Consider the following 13609-nt stretch of genomic DNA (forward strand, 5'->3'; position numbering starts at 1 on the left):
GTTCTGCCCATGAACTCCATTGCATAAATCCTTCCCTGTTAACACTCTAAGAAGGTGATTGGGAGGTTTCCCCTAAATCTTACATGGTGCTCAACCAAGTAGATGCTCAACAAATACTTGCGGATGTATCATCCATACACAGGATCTGTTCTGACTCCCACTCTCAGTCAGCTGTCCCTACAAAAGTCTTGGGTGCTAGAGCATGTTGAGAAACCTGTGCCTGGACCAGAAACCTTGGGTCTAAATTCCCAACTACAAAAATAGGGCACAGTTAGGGCTGAATTGGTTCAAAAAAAGAGTGTGAACACCATAAAAATAGGTTCTAGATTCCTAGTACTCAGAAATTTTATCAAGACAGACTGGAGGAGAGAGTCTAACATAAACAGAAGATAAAAAGGCTCTGCATAGTAAAAAGAACAAGTGTAACTCATAAGGACTGACAAGATATTTCCCCTACTCCTCACCCCTGAAGGCAAGTATTGTACAGTTAGTTTTGGATGTCCTCATATTCTTATACGTACATCTCCTAAAGGTGGTTTTATCACTGTTCCTATAATAGAGATGAGGAAGCTGAGGCTCAGAGAGTTAAAGCAATGTTCCCAAGTTCAAAGAGCTAAGATTCAAATTCAGTCTGTCTTAAACCATCACACAAAGCTGCCTACCTTCCTCTTATAAGTATATGTAGTCTCTTCCTAATTTGACTGTAGAAGAGGACTCAAAAGGAAGAATACAATGGGCATTTGAAAGGGGAGAGGGCATAAAACTGAAGGGAAGGACTGGTAATGCTCAGTACTCGACAATTTTGCCACCTGCTGATTCTGTCATCTTCATCTGAAATGGTCAAACAGAAACTACGGCTTAAGTTACTTTACTTCCTGCTCGGGCTTCAGCCTCCATTGAGGAAAAAGAAAAGCAGGGCTTTTCCTGAGCAAGTTAGGACTCTCAGAGTCCTAAATTTTCATCTGCCCCAGCCCAGGGCTGAACACATAATGGTCATTTGCTGTGGGATCATACTTTATAAAATTAACTTAAGGGCATTTTCCCTCCTGATTTATGGCTTATACCCTTCAGTGATATGGTTAGTGCCTTAAAATGAAATGTCCAGGCCTTTAATTTGTAATGTTAAAGATTGCAATGAGGCAATTACAAGCAGAAATGCCTACAGAATATCCTCATGGCAAACTTTCCAAATGCAGACTTAAATCATGAGGCTTTTTATAAGAGAGAATATTAGATGTCTTATCCCACAAGGTAGATTTGGGTTTTTCTTAAGTCCCCACAGAATTATAACAGCCTAGCAGTTGTTGAAAACATTGTCTTATCCAAAAGGAAGACAGCGTTCCTTCTTATCGTTGGTAAACAAATGCATTACTTCTACTGAGTATACATTCTAGATTTTAATTTTTCAAAGTAAAATCTGATATGACACATTTTAATGAAATTTCTTGCCTTGGCTGTGGTCTCACTTAATAATCCTTACCTTAAACTACACAAGAAAGTGATACTTCACCTAAATTGTATTATGTATGCAAAGCCAAATATCTAATTAAGGCAGATAGATGATAAAGATGATGGAAAATTATCTGTAGGCAAACAAGACACTCATATACAATACTAAGATGTCCTCCCCCATCATTAATGCTACTCATTTAAGGATACAAATCAAATGATTATGCATTCATATGTGCTAACTTCCACAACTAATAAATACCTGAACTTTTTAACACCAGAATGTTATGCTGTCCTTGTCACAGTGGGCATCTTTGCTCTTCAACCCTTTGCCTTAATGCTGTACCAGTTATTCATGCATACCACTTTATCTCCAAATTTGCCCACAGTGTAAACCTTCAATCCAGAGCTACTGATATACATTCATCTATGCATCCAAAACCCTCAAAGAAGGGGTTAACTACCTCCTCTGTATCAGGCACAGTACTGTACTCCAAGTAACTATGTACAGAAATATTATCTTGACAAACCAAATTCTAATTCCTCTCTAGAAACTATTAATATGGGCCTTCCCAAGTCTCACATTTAACTTATCATTCCTGAACTCATGGCACTGGAAAAAAGATACTCTAATAAGAACTTTTCTGTGGTTAATGTTATGCTATTCTTAGCTTAAAAAGATTTAAAAAAGTAAAAAGAGCCTCCTAAAGATCTTTAACACCAAACATATTTTAGATTGTGAAACAAAACGTAATATATTAAATGTAGAGTACCACTACTCTTATATTCCTTCCTGACAAAAGTGAGAATAATATAGGAATCATTTCACTTACTAACAATTTATAATTCTATTGAGAGTGTAATAAAAAGGAAGAAAATGAAATATAAATACGTATCTGTTCACTAAATGATTACTCTCCTATGAACAACCTAAAGGATCTTTGAATATATTTAGTTAATAATTACATCTCTTTTTTTCTTTGGGGTCTTAATTTGACTGAATGTAAGAACAGTGAATTTTCCTGAAAAGAAAAAAAAAAATATATAGGTAACATACACTGTTTCTTCTTCTAAAGGAAAATAACCTAATAATAGTAAAGAAGGCCAAACAGAAGAGAAATCACCTGCTATGGAAAGCTTACATTAACCTTCAGGGACAGCAATTTTGTAAATATAAAGCCCAAAGCAGGCAGTTTTGTTTGAAATAGAGAAGCAGCTATAATGCCAGTTTGGCATTTCCCTGCCTACAGGCACTAATGTCTTGAGCAACCTGCACAAAGATTCCTTGAGCTGGAATCCAGCTCCTGGGTTAAGCACAACCAGAACTGTCTGTGACAGCAATCGAGTTCACAGCACCAGTGTTTTAAGGAGGAGGGTGCAGCAGAAATGACACGAGGAGGAGGATCCTTCTGGTGGAGATAAGGTTGCTTAGCTCATAAAAATGAGTCAAGGATCTTTTGCACGCCTTCAGTCTACCCTAGAGTCAGAATTGAGTGTTTAAGATACGCTTTTAAGAGATGCCTTTATCAGGCAAGAAAAACACTGCTTGTGTTGTGCTGTGCTTAGTCGCTCAGTCATGTCTGACTCTGTGTGACCCCATGGACTGTAGCCCACCAGCTCTTCTGTCCATCGGGATTCTCTGGGCAAGAATACTGGAATGGGTTGCCATGCCCTTCTCCAGTGGATCTTCCCAACCCAGGGATCGAACCCAGGTCTCCAGCATTGCAGGCAGATTCTTTACCATCTAAGCCACCAGGGAAGCCCAGGTGGCTTACTAAACAGTTAAATGACAGTTGACATAGCATTGTGTCTTCATGCACACATGATTTAAATGGCCAAACAAAGCCTAAGTATTTTCTGTTAGTCCCCTAGAACAGGCTAACAACTACAAATAACAGGTCATCCATCAAGTCTGGATTCGTTGTAAATGCCACTTCAACTGACATTCCCTCATGGATACCGAAAGGAGTTGTCTGTTAGGACATGATCGCTTCCATTATTTGAAACAAAGAACTAAAGGTGAAATTCTGGGGGAAAGAGCAGAAGTAGCATTTTTAAAATATCAATTCAAAAGATATTCAAATTAATTCCATATTCATGGCATTTAAAGTGAGAGAGTTATCTAATCCCTGCCCAAGCTGGAATGGCCATAGGTTGTGGGTGCCCCTGGCCGGAATGGAACCTACCTGGAGAGGCCTTCTTGGGAGCCATCAGCAGGGGCCACTGAAGCAGCAGTAGCTCTTTCCTTGGTTCTGGGCAGTTAGTTCAGACACAAGGCTCCTGAGAAGTACCATCATGTTAGGGATACCTACCTAGCCTGAGAGCTGCTGGAAGTTTTGGTTCCACTGCTTATGAGAACTGATCTCTACAGAGGTAAACTTCAGTCTTCTCTAAATGGTCTGGAAATCAATAGTCTGTTCTGAAATACCCTCATCATTAGTAATACTCTGCAAATCAGTTCAGTTCAGTTCAGGCGCTCAGTCGTGTTCGACTCTTTGCAATCCCATGGACTGCAGCACGCCAGGCTTCCCTGTCCGTCACTAATTCCTGGAGTTTACTCGAACTCATGTCCATCGAGTTGGTGATGCCATCTAACCATCTCATCCTCTGTTGTCCCCTTCTCCTCCTTCCCTCAATATTTCCCAGCATCAGGTCTTTTCAAATGAGTCAGCTCTTCACATCAGGTAGCCAAAGTACTGGAGTTTCAGCTTCAGCATCAGTCCTTCCAGTGAATATTCAGGACTGATTTACTTTAGGATGGACTGTTGGATATCCTTCAGTCCAAGAGACTCTCAAGAGTCTTCTTCAACACCACAGTTCAAAAGCATCAATTCTTTGGCACTCAGCTTTCTTTATAGTCCAACTCTCACATCCATTCATGACTACTGGAAAAACCATAGCCTTGACTAGATGGACATTTATTAGCAAAGTAATGTCTCTGCTTTTTAATATGCTATCTAGGTTGGTCATAGCTTTTCTTCCAAGGAGCAAGCGTCTTTTAATTTCATGGCTGCAGTCACCATCAGCAGTGATTTTGGAGCCCCCCAAAATAAAGTCTGTCACTGTTTCCATTGTTCCCCCATCTATTTGCCATGAAGTGATGGGACTGGATGCGATGGTCTTAGTGTTCTGAATGTTGAGTTTTAAGCCAACTTTTCACTCTCCTCTTTCATTAAGAGGCTCTTTAGCTCTTCTTTGCTTTCTGCCATAAGGGTGGTGTCATCTGCATATCTGAGGTTATTGATATTTTTCTGCCAATAGGGATGCCAAAGAACTTATCTGTTCCCCCTACCCAAGGAATTTACAACCTTGTTACGTGTGTCTTCCAAATGGTTAAACAACAAAGCAAGACAGTTCGAATGCAAACTAACTGAAAGTGGGAAACCTGTCTTATGCTTATGCTTCTTCTTTTCTATCACAGTGCCTACCATGCTTTAGATATACAACCTGATCTGATCAGGTCTGATCTGATTATGGGCTTCCCTTATGGCTCAGCTGGTAAAGAATCTGCCTGCAATGTAGGAGACCTGGGTTCGATCCCTGGGTTGGGAAGACCCCCTGGAGATGGGAAAGGCTACCCACTCCAGTATTCTGGCCTGGAGAATTCCATGGGCAGAGTCAGACACAACTGTGTGACTTTCAATGTATTTCATTTTGGGATTCCCTGGTGGCTCAGAAAGTAAAGCGTCTGTCTGTTGTGTGGGAGACCCGGGTTTGATTCACTAGAGGGCCACAATTTCTTAACTGAAAGTTTTAGGGATGGATATATTTTTGATTGGGGGTTCCCAGGTGGCTCAGTGGTAAAGAATCTGCTTGCAATGCTGGAGAGGCAGAGACTTGGATTCAATCCCTGGGTCAGGAAGATCCCCTGGAGGTGGGCATGGCAACCCACTCCAGTATTACCTGGAGAATCTCACTGACAGAGAAGCCTGGTGGGCTACAGCCCATGGGGTCACAAAGAGTTGGACATGACTGAAGCGACTGAGCATGCATGCATAATTCAGAATTTTTCAGATTTTTAGAAATGTGATATATACTTATTCCATGTATTTATAAAACATCTCCTGAAGAGCTTGGTATAGAACTCCATAATCAAGCATATAAATATTTTTGCAATGGAAATACGAGTATTCACATAAAGTGAAGAAAGTGATGATTATGTATAGCTTCATGAGAGTCAGCAGTTCAGGTCAGATTTTGGTGCAAAATGAGTTTAAAAAAAGTTAACTGCCTAGAGATTTTTACAAATGTAGATAACAGATTGTGGACCTATAATACACATCGTAAGAATGTCAGAAGTTCAGAGGCTAGAGCAATCAAGATAAGCTGTGGAGAGGTGGAGGTTAAACACTATTAGCGAGAACCCAGACGTTATTGGTGGTGTGGGAGGACGTATCTGACCACACTGAGGGTATGAGGTCTGACCACGGAGGACCAGACAGGGTCTCAAGCCTCCAGAGCCACCCAGATTCTAAGTTATAGACAGCAGGGCCTGAGAAACATCAATCTAACCAATGATGCTGATCATGCTGATGGTGAGTGTGGCTAGGTTTTCAGAGCACAGGAGAATCTGGGATTTGACCAATAGCAGGGAGTGGAGAAGGGGAAGTAAGAGAAGGCAGAAAACACCAACAGACCTATAGCTATAAACCAAGTCTGTGGATGCTGCAAGCATGTAGAAAAAAGGGAAAATAAGAGGAAAAAAGAAGAAATGTAGGTCACGTACTTCATTAAAGGTTTATGGGGCCGAAGGTATATTTGTCCATGAAAAGAAAAACTATGTGGTTAATAGCAGAGATTATTACTACAGATTGAGTTGAATCACGAGAAAAATCACATTCCATCCAGGAAAACAACATAGATTTTTCAAAAACACAATGAAAGAAGAAATGAATACTCACTCAATTGTAGGAAGGAGTATATTACAGAGGCCAGCTAAGGGGGAAAATGATAGTTCTTAAAGAGCGCACAAAGACTGTAAAATCCCCGGGGAGGGGTACCAGGGGGGTGAGTGAGCAGCTCATGTTACAGACATTGAAGCAATTGTGAGGCTGGGGAGGAGTAGTAGAAGGGAAAAGGCTGCTGTGCCCCAAAAGCTGGTGACATTTTACAGGCCCCCATAAAAGATTACGGTGAATCAGAACTGAATTAAAGAATTCTGATTGAAAGGATCATGCGTGATTACAGGCGAAAGATCCAGAAGGGGTGAATGCTGCTGGCCTGAAATTGACAAGATGCAACAAAATGGGAGGGAGAAGGCAATGGCACCCCACTCCAGTACTCTTGCCTGGAAAATCCCATGGACGGAGGAGCCTGGTAGGCTACAGTCCATGGGGTCGCTAAGAGTCAGACACGGCTGAGCGACTTCACTTTCACTTTTCCCTTTCATGCACTGGAGAAGGAAATGGCAATCCACTCCAGTATTCTTGCCTGTAGAATCCCAAGGACGGCGGAGCCTGATGGGCTGCCGTCTATGGGGTCGCAAAGAGTCGGACACGACTGAAGCGACTTAGCAGCAGCAGCAGCAACAAAATGGGAGGGGTTAAATGTTATCACGTGGAGGAAAACACCACTGTTCACGTGAAGGTGAAGAGCATCTGGTGATTCTGTAATAGCCGTTCCCAGCTCACAGAGATGAAGCATGTTATATTAAAGAAGAGTGGCATGCACTTGGAAGAGGAGTCATGTTTTCCTACCAGACTCAGAATGGGTAACACATCAAAGAGAGTAAGCACCATCTGTGTATTCAAGGAAAGGCATAATGTTTGCTTCTGACTATAGCCTTTTCTTTTTTTAATGTTGCATTTTTAAGTTGCTTGGAACAGAAGAAAGAATATAGTCAATGTAAGTGTCTTAAAAGCTCCAGAAATCTTCCATCACTTTCCTCCAAAGAAGCTGAGACTGCTTTGCTAGAATCTCACTTTTAGTTCCAAAAGGATTTGGGCAAACTCAGCAGTGAGGGTTAGAACAGACAAAGGTTCTCAGAGAGAATTATGCAGGATTTCACAGTAAGTCGAGGTGCTTTACTTTGTTCCTAGAACAAATGATGCCTACAACCAATGTGCATGGTATTTGGCAGATCAAAGAAAAAGGCCAACAGGATAAACAGCCTCTGATAACAATTTGTGGGTGGACAATTTTCTAATAGATATCACAGCACCATTAAGAATGAAAGTTTTACTTCTTATCACGTTCAATAACTGATCCTAAAGACTCACTTTAATTTTCTCTTTCTAAAGTCATTAATTTTCTCCTTCTAAAGTCAATTTTGAATACTGCATTATCTTATATTTAGTATGTTTTGGAGAAATACACTTTTTCAAAAAATAAGTACATAAAGAAGCTAGGTAATCCAAATTTCTAAGAAATAAAATCCAGGCTATCTTCAGACCCCAAATATGTGGAGAAGTAGATATAAAAGATCTTGTTTTTATATTCATCCTTCCTCATCTAGATTTTGGCAAGTATCCAAAAGAAAAAGGAGGTGTAACAGTACAAAGTCCTCAACTCATATATTTTTAAAAGTCAGTTTGGTTGAATCTGCATTCACTTCAAAACAAGAAGAGATGGCTTAGAATATTTAGATGACTAATGCCAGCAAATGCCTGAATGTTTCCCTATTTTGTGAAATGTTGAAAAAAAATCTACCTCAAGAACTTGGCTACAAATCTGTGCAACAGATCTTTACCAGGGCTGGATGACGAAGTGAGTTGTTCTGAGAAAGTGCATGCATGTCACATTGTAGCTAAACATTTTTTCTTAGCAGGAGATGACATATATACATATATATATATATATATATTTCAACTGTTTTTAATTTAAGAGTTTTTTCCTTATGAGCTTCCACCCATATGTGCAGTGGGGTCATATGATATCTTCTTATAAACAGCTTTCAAATGGCAACATGCAATGGAGTATGGAGCTCTTCTCTGTACAGTTGCAAAGGCACCTGATGTGCTGGGAGAGGACAATGTGTTCATTTGCAGCAGCCAAGCATCTTCTAGGTGTGTTCTCAGAGGCTGTGAAATAATATAGTTGCTAAAGTCTAAGACTGTCCTTAATAACTGATGAATCCAAAGCAGCAGCCTGGCTTAGCCCTTTTCATCTGAGGAATTCTAAAATGTTACTGAAAAAAAAGCCTCAGGAGTTATCCAGAAACAAACACCCTCCTTCTTTCACATATGAGGGTACAGAGTGCCAGAGAGATAAAGGGATTTCCCCAAGGATTCACCCATGATACAACTGGGACACAAATCCAGATCTGTATTTCTTGACTCCCAGGCCAGTGATCTTTCCAGTATTTGTGACACAGTGTGGACTCTCACACTAGACTAGTTTAGTTTAGTCACTCAGTCGTGTCCTACTCTTTGTGACCCCATGGACTGTAGACTACCAGGCTCCTCCGACCATGGGATTTTCCAGGCAACAGTACTGGAGTGGGTTGCCATTTCCTTCTCCAGAGGATCTTCCCGACCCAGGGATCGAACCCGGGTCTCCCACATTGTAGACAGACACTTTACCGTCTGAGCCACCAGCGAAGTCCCAACTGCCGGGTTCTAATCTGGGCCTTCATAGCTGGGGACACTAGCAAAGTTATTTAAGCTCTGAGGTTGAGTTTGCTCATGTGAAAGATGAGGATCATACTAGCAAGTGCCTCACAAGGTTGTCATGAGGGGTACATAAATTCATACATATAAAGCAGTTAAGATAATGCCTTGCATTTAACAAATGCAAACTATATGTGAACTCTAATTATTATAGTCAGTATTAACATGTGTTCTCTCAGTTGGTAGGCACCAAGGAACAAAGAGCCCTAACCTAGAAGCCCTTCACTAGAAATTTCCTTGGGTAAATTCACCCCTCAAAGCCTTAGTTTCCTCATCTATAAAATGGGAAAAATAGTAATTCCTACCTCAAGGTGACTATAGGATTAAATGAGATGGTTCAGGTGAATGTTTACAACAGAGCCTGGCATATGAGTAGTGCTCTACAAATAACAGATAGTATTCACAAACAATAATTCAATGAAAACTATAACTCTCTATCACCAACCTACTTCCTCTCTACTTAACACTGTCTCCTTCTACCTTTCAACTTTCTCCATATCTATGCCCAGTAAAGAAGAATAAGGGATATATTTTTCAATATTAAATAAGGGAAATAAAGAAAAAAGTTTAAAAGGATTTTTTTTTTAATATAAACAGCCTAATTTATCCAATACATGAGTACTTGAGAGGTGACACTCTGGAGAAAGGAAAAACTGTATGCACAAGAACATTTTCAACTCACCAGCACATCATTTAGAGCCTTAACAAAGTACAGTAGTAATGTAAATACAGAACAAGCTAATAAATGAACTAAAAGATGTGCTTTCCTCTCATATACTATTGGTGGCAGTGCACATTGGTGTCAAGTACAGATCTGTGGGCAATAAGCATCAAAATAAAAATCCACATACCCATTAATTTCTACTTCTTAGGAAGTCATCTAATACATATGTTTTAGACATACAAAAATTTTATTTACAAATTAATCATTGCAGCTGAATATAAAACTATTTCCTTAATTCTTAGTTCAAGATTCTAGATATCTCTCCAGTACCTAGTCATATGTACCTAGCACTGAGAATTTAAAGGGAAAAGTAATATCTTCACATTAGACTCTAGAAGCTAAGTAAATAGAATAATCATAAATAACTTTAAAATATGCTTTGGTAACCATGCTTAGAAATCTATTACTTTTCTATGATAGTGTATTTTACTTACCCTTGTGTACAGTTTGCTAGGGGGAAAAATGCTGATTGATAATATCACAGAATCAAGCTGTATTTGCCAAATATTGCTTTAAAACATCAAACATTTTGGGTAGTGCTATCATCAAGATGGTGGAGTATGAGAACCCAGCCACTAGCCCCCTGCAAAAATTAAAAGAATCAGATAACTAATCACAAACAAAAACAGTTCCAAGAGAGCTCAGGAGTCCACTTAAGAAACTTCAGCAACAAAGTGGAACAAAGAAACTTGAGAACAACAACAGGAAAAGGAAGGAAGAACAAAATTTCATTTTGCTTGCATTGTCCCATCCCTCAGGCTCAGCGCCAAGAGCCAAGAGCACACTTCCAGCTAGAAAGCATTCCTCTCCCTGGGCAAGAGAGGGGTTGGTGAACGACCAGCTTCCCTAACCTTTTGGAGCACCACATGAAGGATCTACCTCGGTTTCACCCCGCCCAGAGATCTGCACAGCTGAGATGCATAAAAAGGGCTAGGAACAAAGAAAAAGAACAGGGGCCGCCAATGAGAGCCACATAGTGGGAGTAACCACACTTTCCAGTAACCTGTTCTGCAGAGGAACCCAGCAACTTTTGCCATTGAAGAAACCAACAGTCAACACAGCTGTCATGAAACCCTCACAGATTTAACCTTTTTTCATCCCAAAGTATCTGCATTTGCAGACCACCAGCGACTGTGCTGCATGCTAAGTCTCTTCAGTTGTGTCTGCCTCTTTTCGACCCCATGGACTGCAGCCAACCAAGCTTCTCTGTCCATAAGTCCTGCCCAATTCCCTCCCCTCCCTGTCTCTTCTGTAGTCCAGGATCCTTGCTGGCAGCCAGCCCAGGCCTCTATGGCTGAAGACACCAGGCTAGACTCCCTTGGCCGATTCCCATCACATGTATGTGCTTGGGGCCAGAAACTGACTGAGCACTTGCATTCTGATAGTCCACACCCATCATTCATCAGCACTGCCCTGTATGCATCTGTACACCCTGGAGCAAGATCCTGAGATCACAGAAGTACACACTGACAGTCAAGGGCCCCACGGTTGTTTTGGGGGGCCAACTAAAGGTGTGTCCAAAGCTGACCCCAACCCTTGCTGATTGCCTTGGCCTCTATCACTACACATGTGTCTATAACCAGTGTCTGCTACACAGGTACCTATAGCTGGCCCCCTGCAGTCTAGGGTATGCTGACTCCTTTCTCTGGCCACCACTACTGCCTGGTCCCTAGCTGCTGCATCTAGATGTGCTGCTGCAAACCGCAACACTGCAGATCCCCTCACAGGGCTCACCAAGGACTACATAGTTGCTGATGCTGTGACTCAAGCGACCTGAGCCGAAGAGATATCATGCCTGTCCTGTTCCAGGGCCACAATATGGTCCTGCTCTTATGAAGGCAGATCATCTGAAGTTATTCACTCAGAGGACCTAAAAAGGATGACTAGGAATCAAGAAAGCCTACTGGACTTGTGGAATACCATTAAGAGAAACAATCTATGCCCCACCGGAGTCCCATAAGGAAAAGAGAGGCAGAAAGAGGCAGAAAACCTAGTTAAATAAATAATGGCTGAGAACATCCCAAACCTGGGGAAAAATTTGGACATTCAGGTCCATGAAGACAATAGTTCACCCCATAACTTCAATCCAAAACAATTTACTCTTAGTCACATAATAATAACACTACCTAATATTAAAAAGAATTTAAAAAGCAACAAGAAACAAATTTCTCTCAAAAAGGGAACCCTTATAATGCCAGAAGTGGGTTTTACAGAAAAAACTCTACAGGCCAAGAGAGTGGCATAATATATTCAAAGTGCTAAAAGGAAAAAAACCCAAAACTGCCAACCAAGAATAATTTACCTAGCAAAGCTGTCCACCAGAAACAGTGAGATAAAACAAAAATATATATATGTAACAGTAACGGTAAGTATACATAGTATTCAGAATATTCTACTACTGAAATATGGAGGTATGTTAACACTTAACCAGAGTTTAAAGGAAAAGGGACAAAAGTATTAAAAATAGTTTAGTTACAATAATTTCTTAACGGGTTCACAAAAAAAAGAAGTATATTTTAATTAAAATCACAAGATTATGAACAAAGACAAGGCCACTCTCACCAATCATATAGAACTAGAAGTCTAGATCATGTACACTAGAAGTCCTAGCCAGAGTAACAAGGAAGAAAAGAAAGGCATCCAAATTTGAAATGAGAAGTAAAATCATCTCTGTTTGCTGATGACATGATCTTATATACAGAAAATCCTAAAGATTCCACCAAAAAACCTCTTTTAATTAGTAAATGAATTCAATAATGTCAGGATACAGACTCAATATACAAAAATCAGTTGCATTTCTACATAACAAGAAACTATCTGAAAAAGAAATAAAGAAAATTCCATTTACAATAGCAACAAAACCAAAAAATACTTAGGAATAAACTTAGCCAAGGAAGTGAATATACTGAAAACTATAAAATGCTGATGAAAGAAATGAAGATGACTCAAATGAATGCAAAGTTATCCTATGTTCATGGGTCAGAAGAATTATTACTGTTAAAGCATTCATACTACCCAAAGCAACCTACAGAGTTAATGCAATCCCTGTCAAAATTCTAATGGCATTTTTCACAAAAATGTTTTAAAAATTCTAAAATCTGTATGAAACTACAGAAGACCATAAATTTTGAGAACAATAAAGCCAGAAACATTGAACTTTCTAATTTCAAACTATATTACAAAGGCAGAGTAATCAAAATAGTATGGTAATGATGTAAGAATATACACATAGATCAAGGGAATACAACTAAAGCCCCCAAAATAAATTCATGAATATATGGTCAGTTATATGGCCAATATATGGTCAGTTAATTCTGACAAAGGAGCCAAGAATATACAATGAGGAAACTGTATTTTCTTCAGTAAATGGTATTGGGAAAACTGGACAGCCACAGGCAAAACAATGAAACTGGACCACTATCTTACACCATACACAAAAATCAACTCAAAATGAATTAATAAGGACTTAAAAAAAACTCCTAGAAGAAACGATTATTCTTGGCAATGACTTTTTAGATTTAATAATGAAAGCAAAGGCCACAAAAGCAAAAATAAGTAGCTTCTGCACAGCAAAGAAAACTAAAAAGCTTCTGCATAGTAAAGAAAATGAAAAGGCAACCTATGGAAATTGAAAAGGCAACCTATGAAATGAAAGAAAATATTGACAAACCCATTTCCAATAAGGGGTTAATATCTAAAATGTAAGAGGTTCTCACACAACTCAACAGCAAAAAACAAATAACATCTGTTAAGACAGCTATTAGAAAAAAGACAAGTGATAACAGATGCTGGTGAGGATGTGGAGAAAAGGGAACTCATGTATACTGCT

At 39.7% G+C, this 13609-nt stretch overlaps 1 protein-coding gene across 2 annotated transcripts in view; it reads right to left on the reverse strand.

The window, feature by feature from the left end:
* The window catches only part of NECTIN3 (nectin cell adhesion molecule 3), a 146008-nt gene that overhangs the window by 20534 nt on the left and 111865 nt on the right, over window positions 1-13609 (reverse strand). The window lies entirely within an intron of this gene.

Source organism: Giraffa tippelskirchi, chromosome 2, assembly GCF_054371585.1.
Source record: "Giraffa tippelskirchi isolate mGirTip1 chromosome 2, T2T-mGirTip1v1.2.pri, whole genome shotgun sequence".
NCBI lineage: Eukaryota > Metazoa > Chordata > Mammalia > Artiodactyla > Giraffidae > Giraffa > Giraffa tippelskirchi.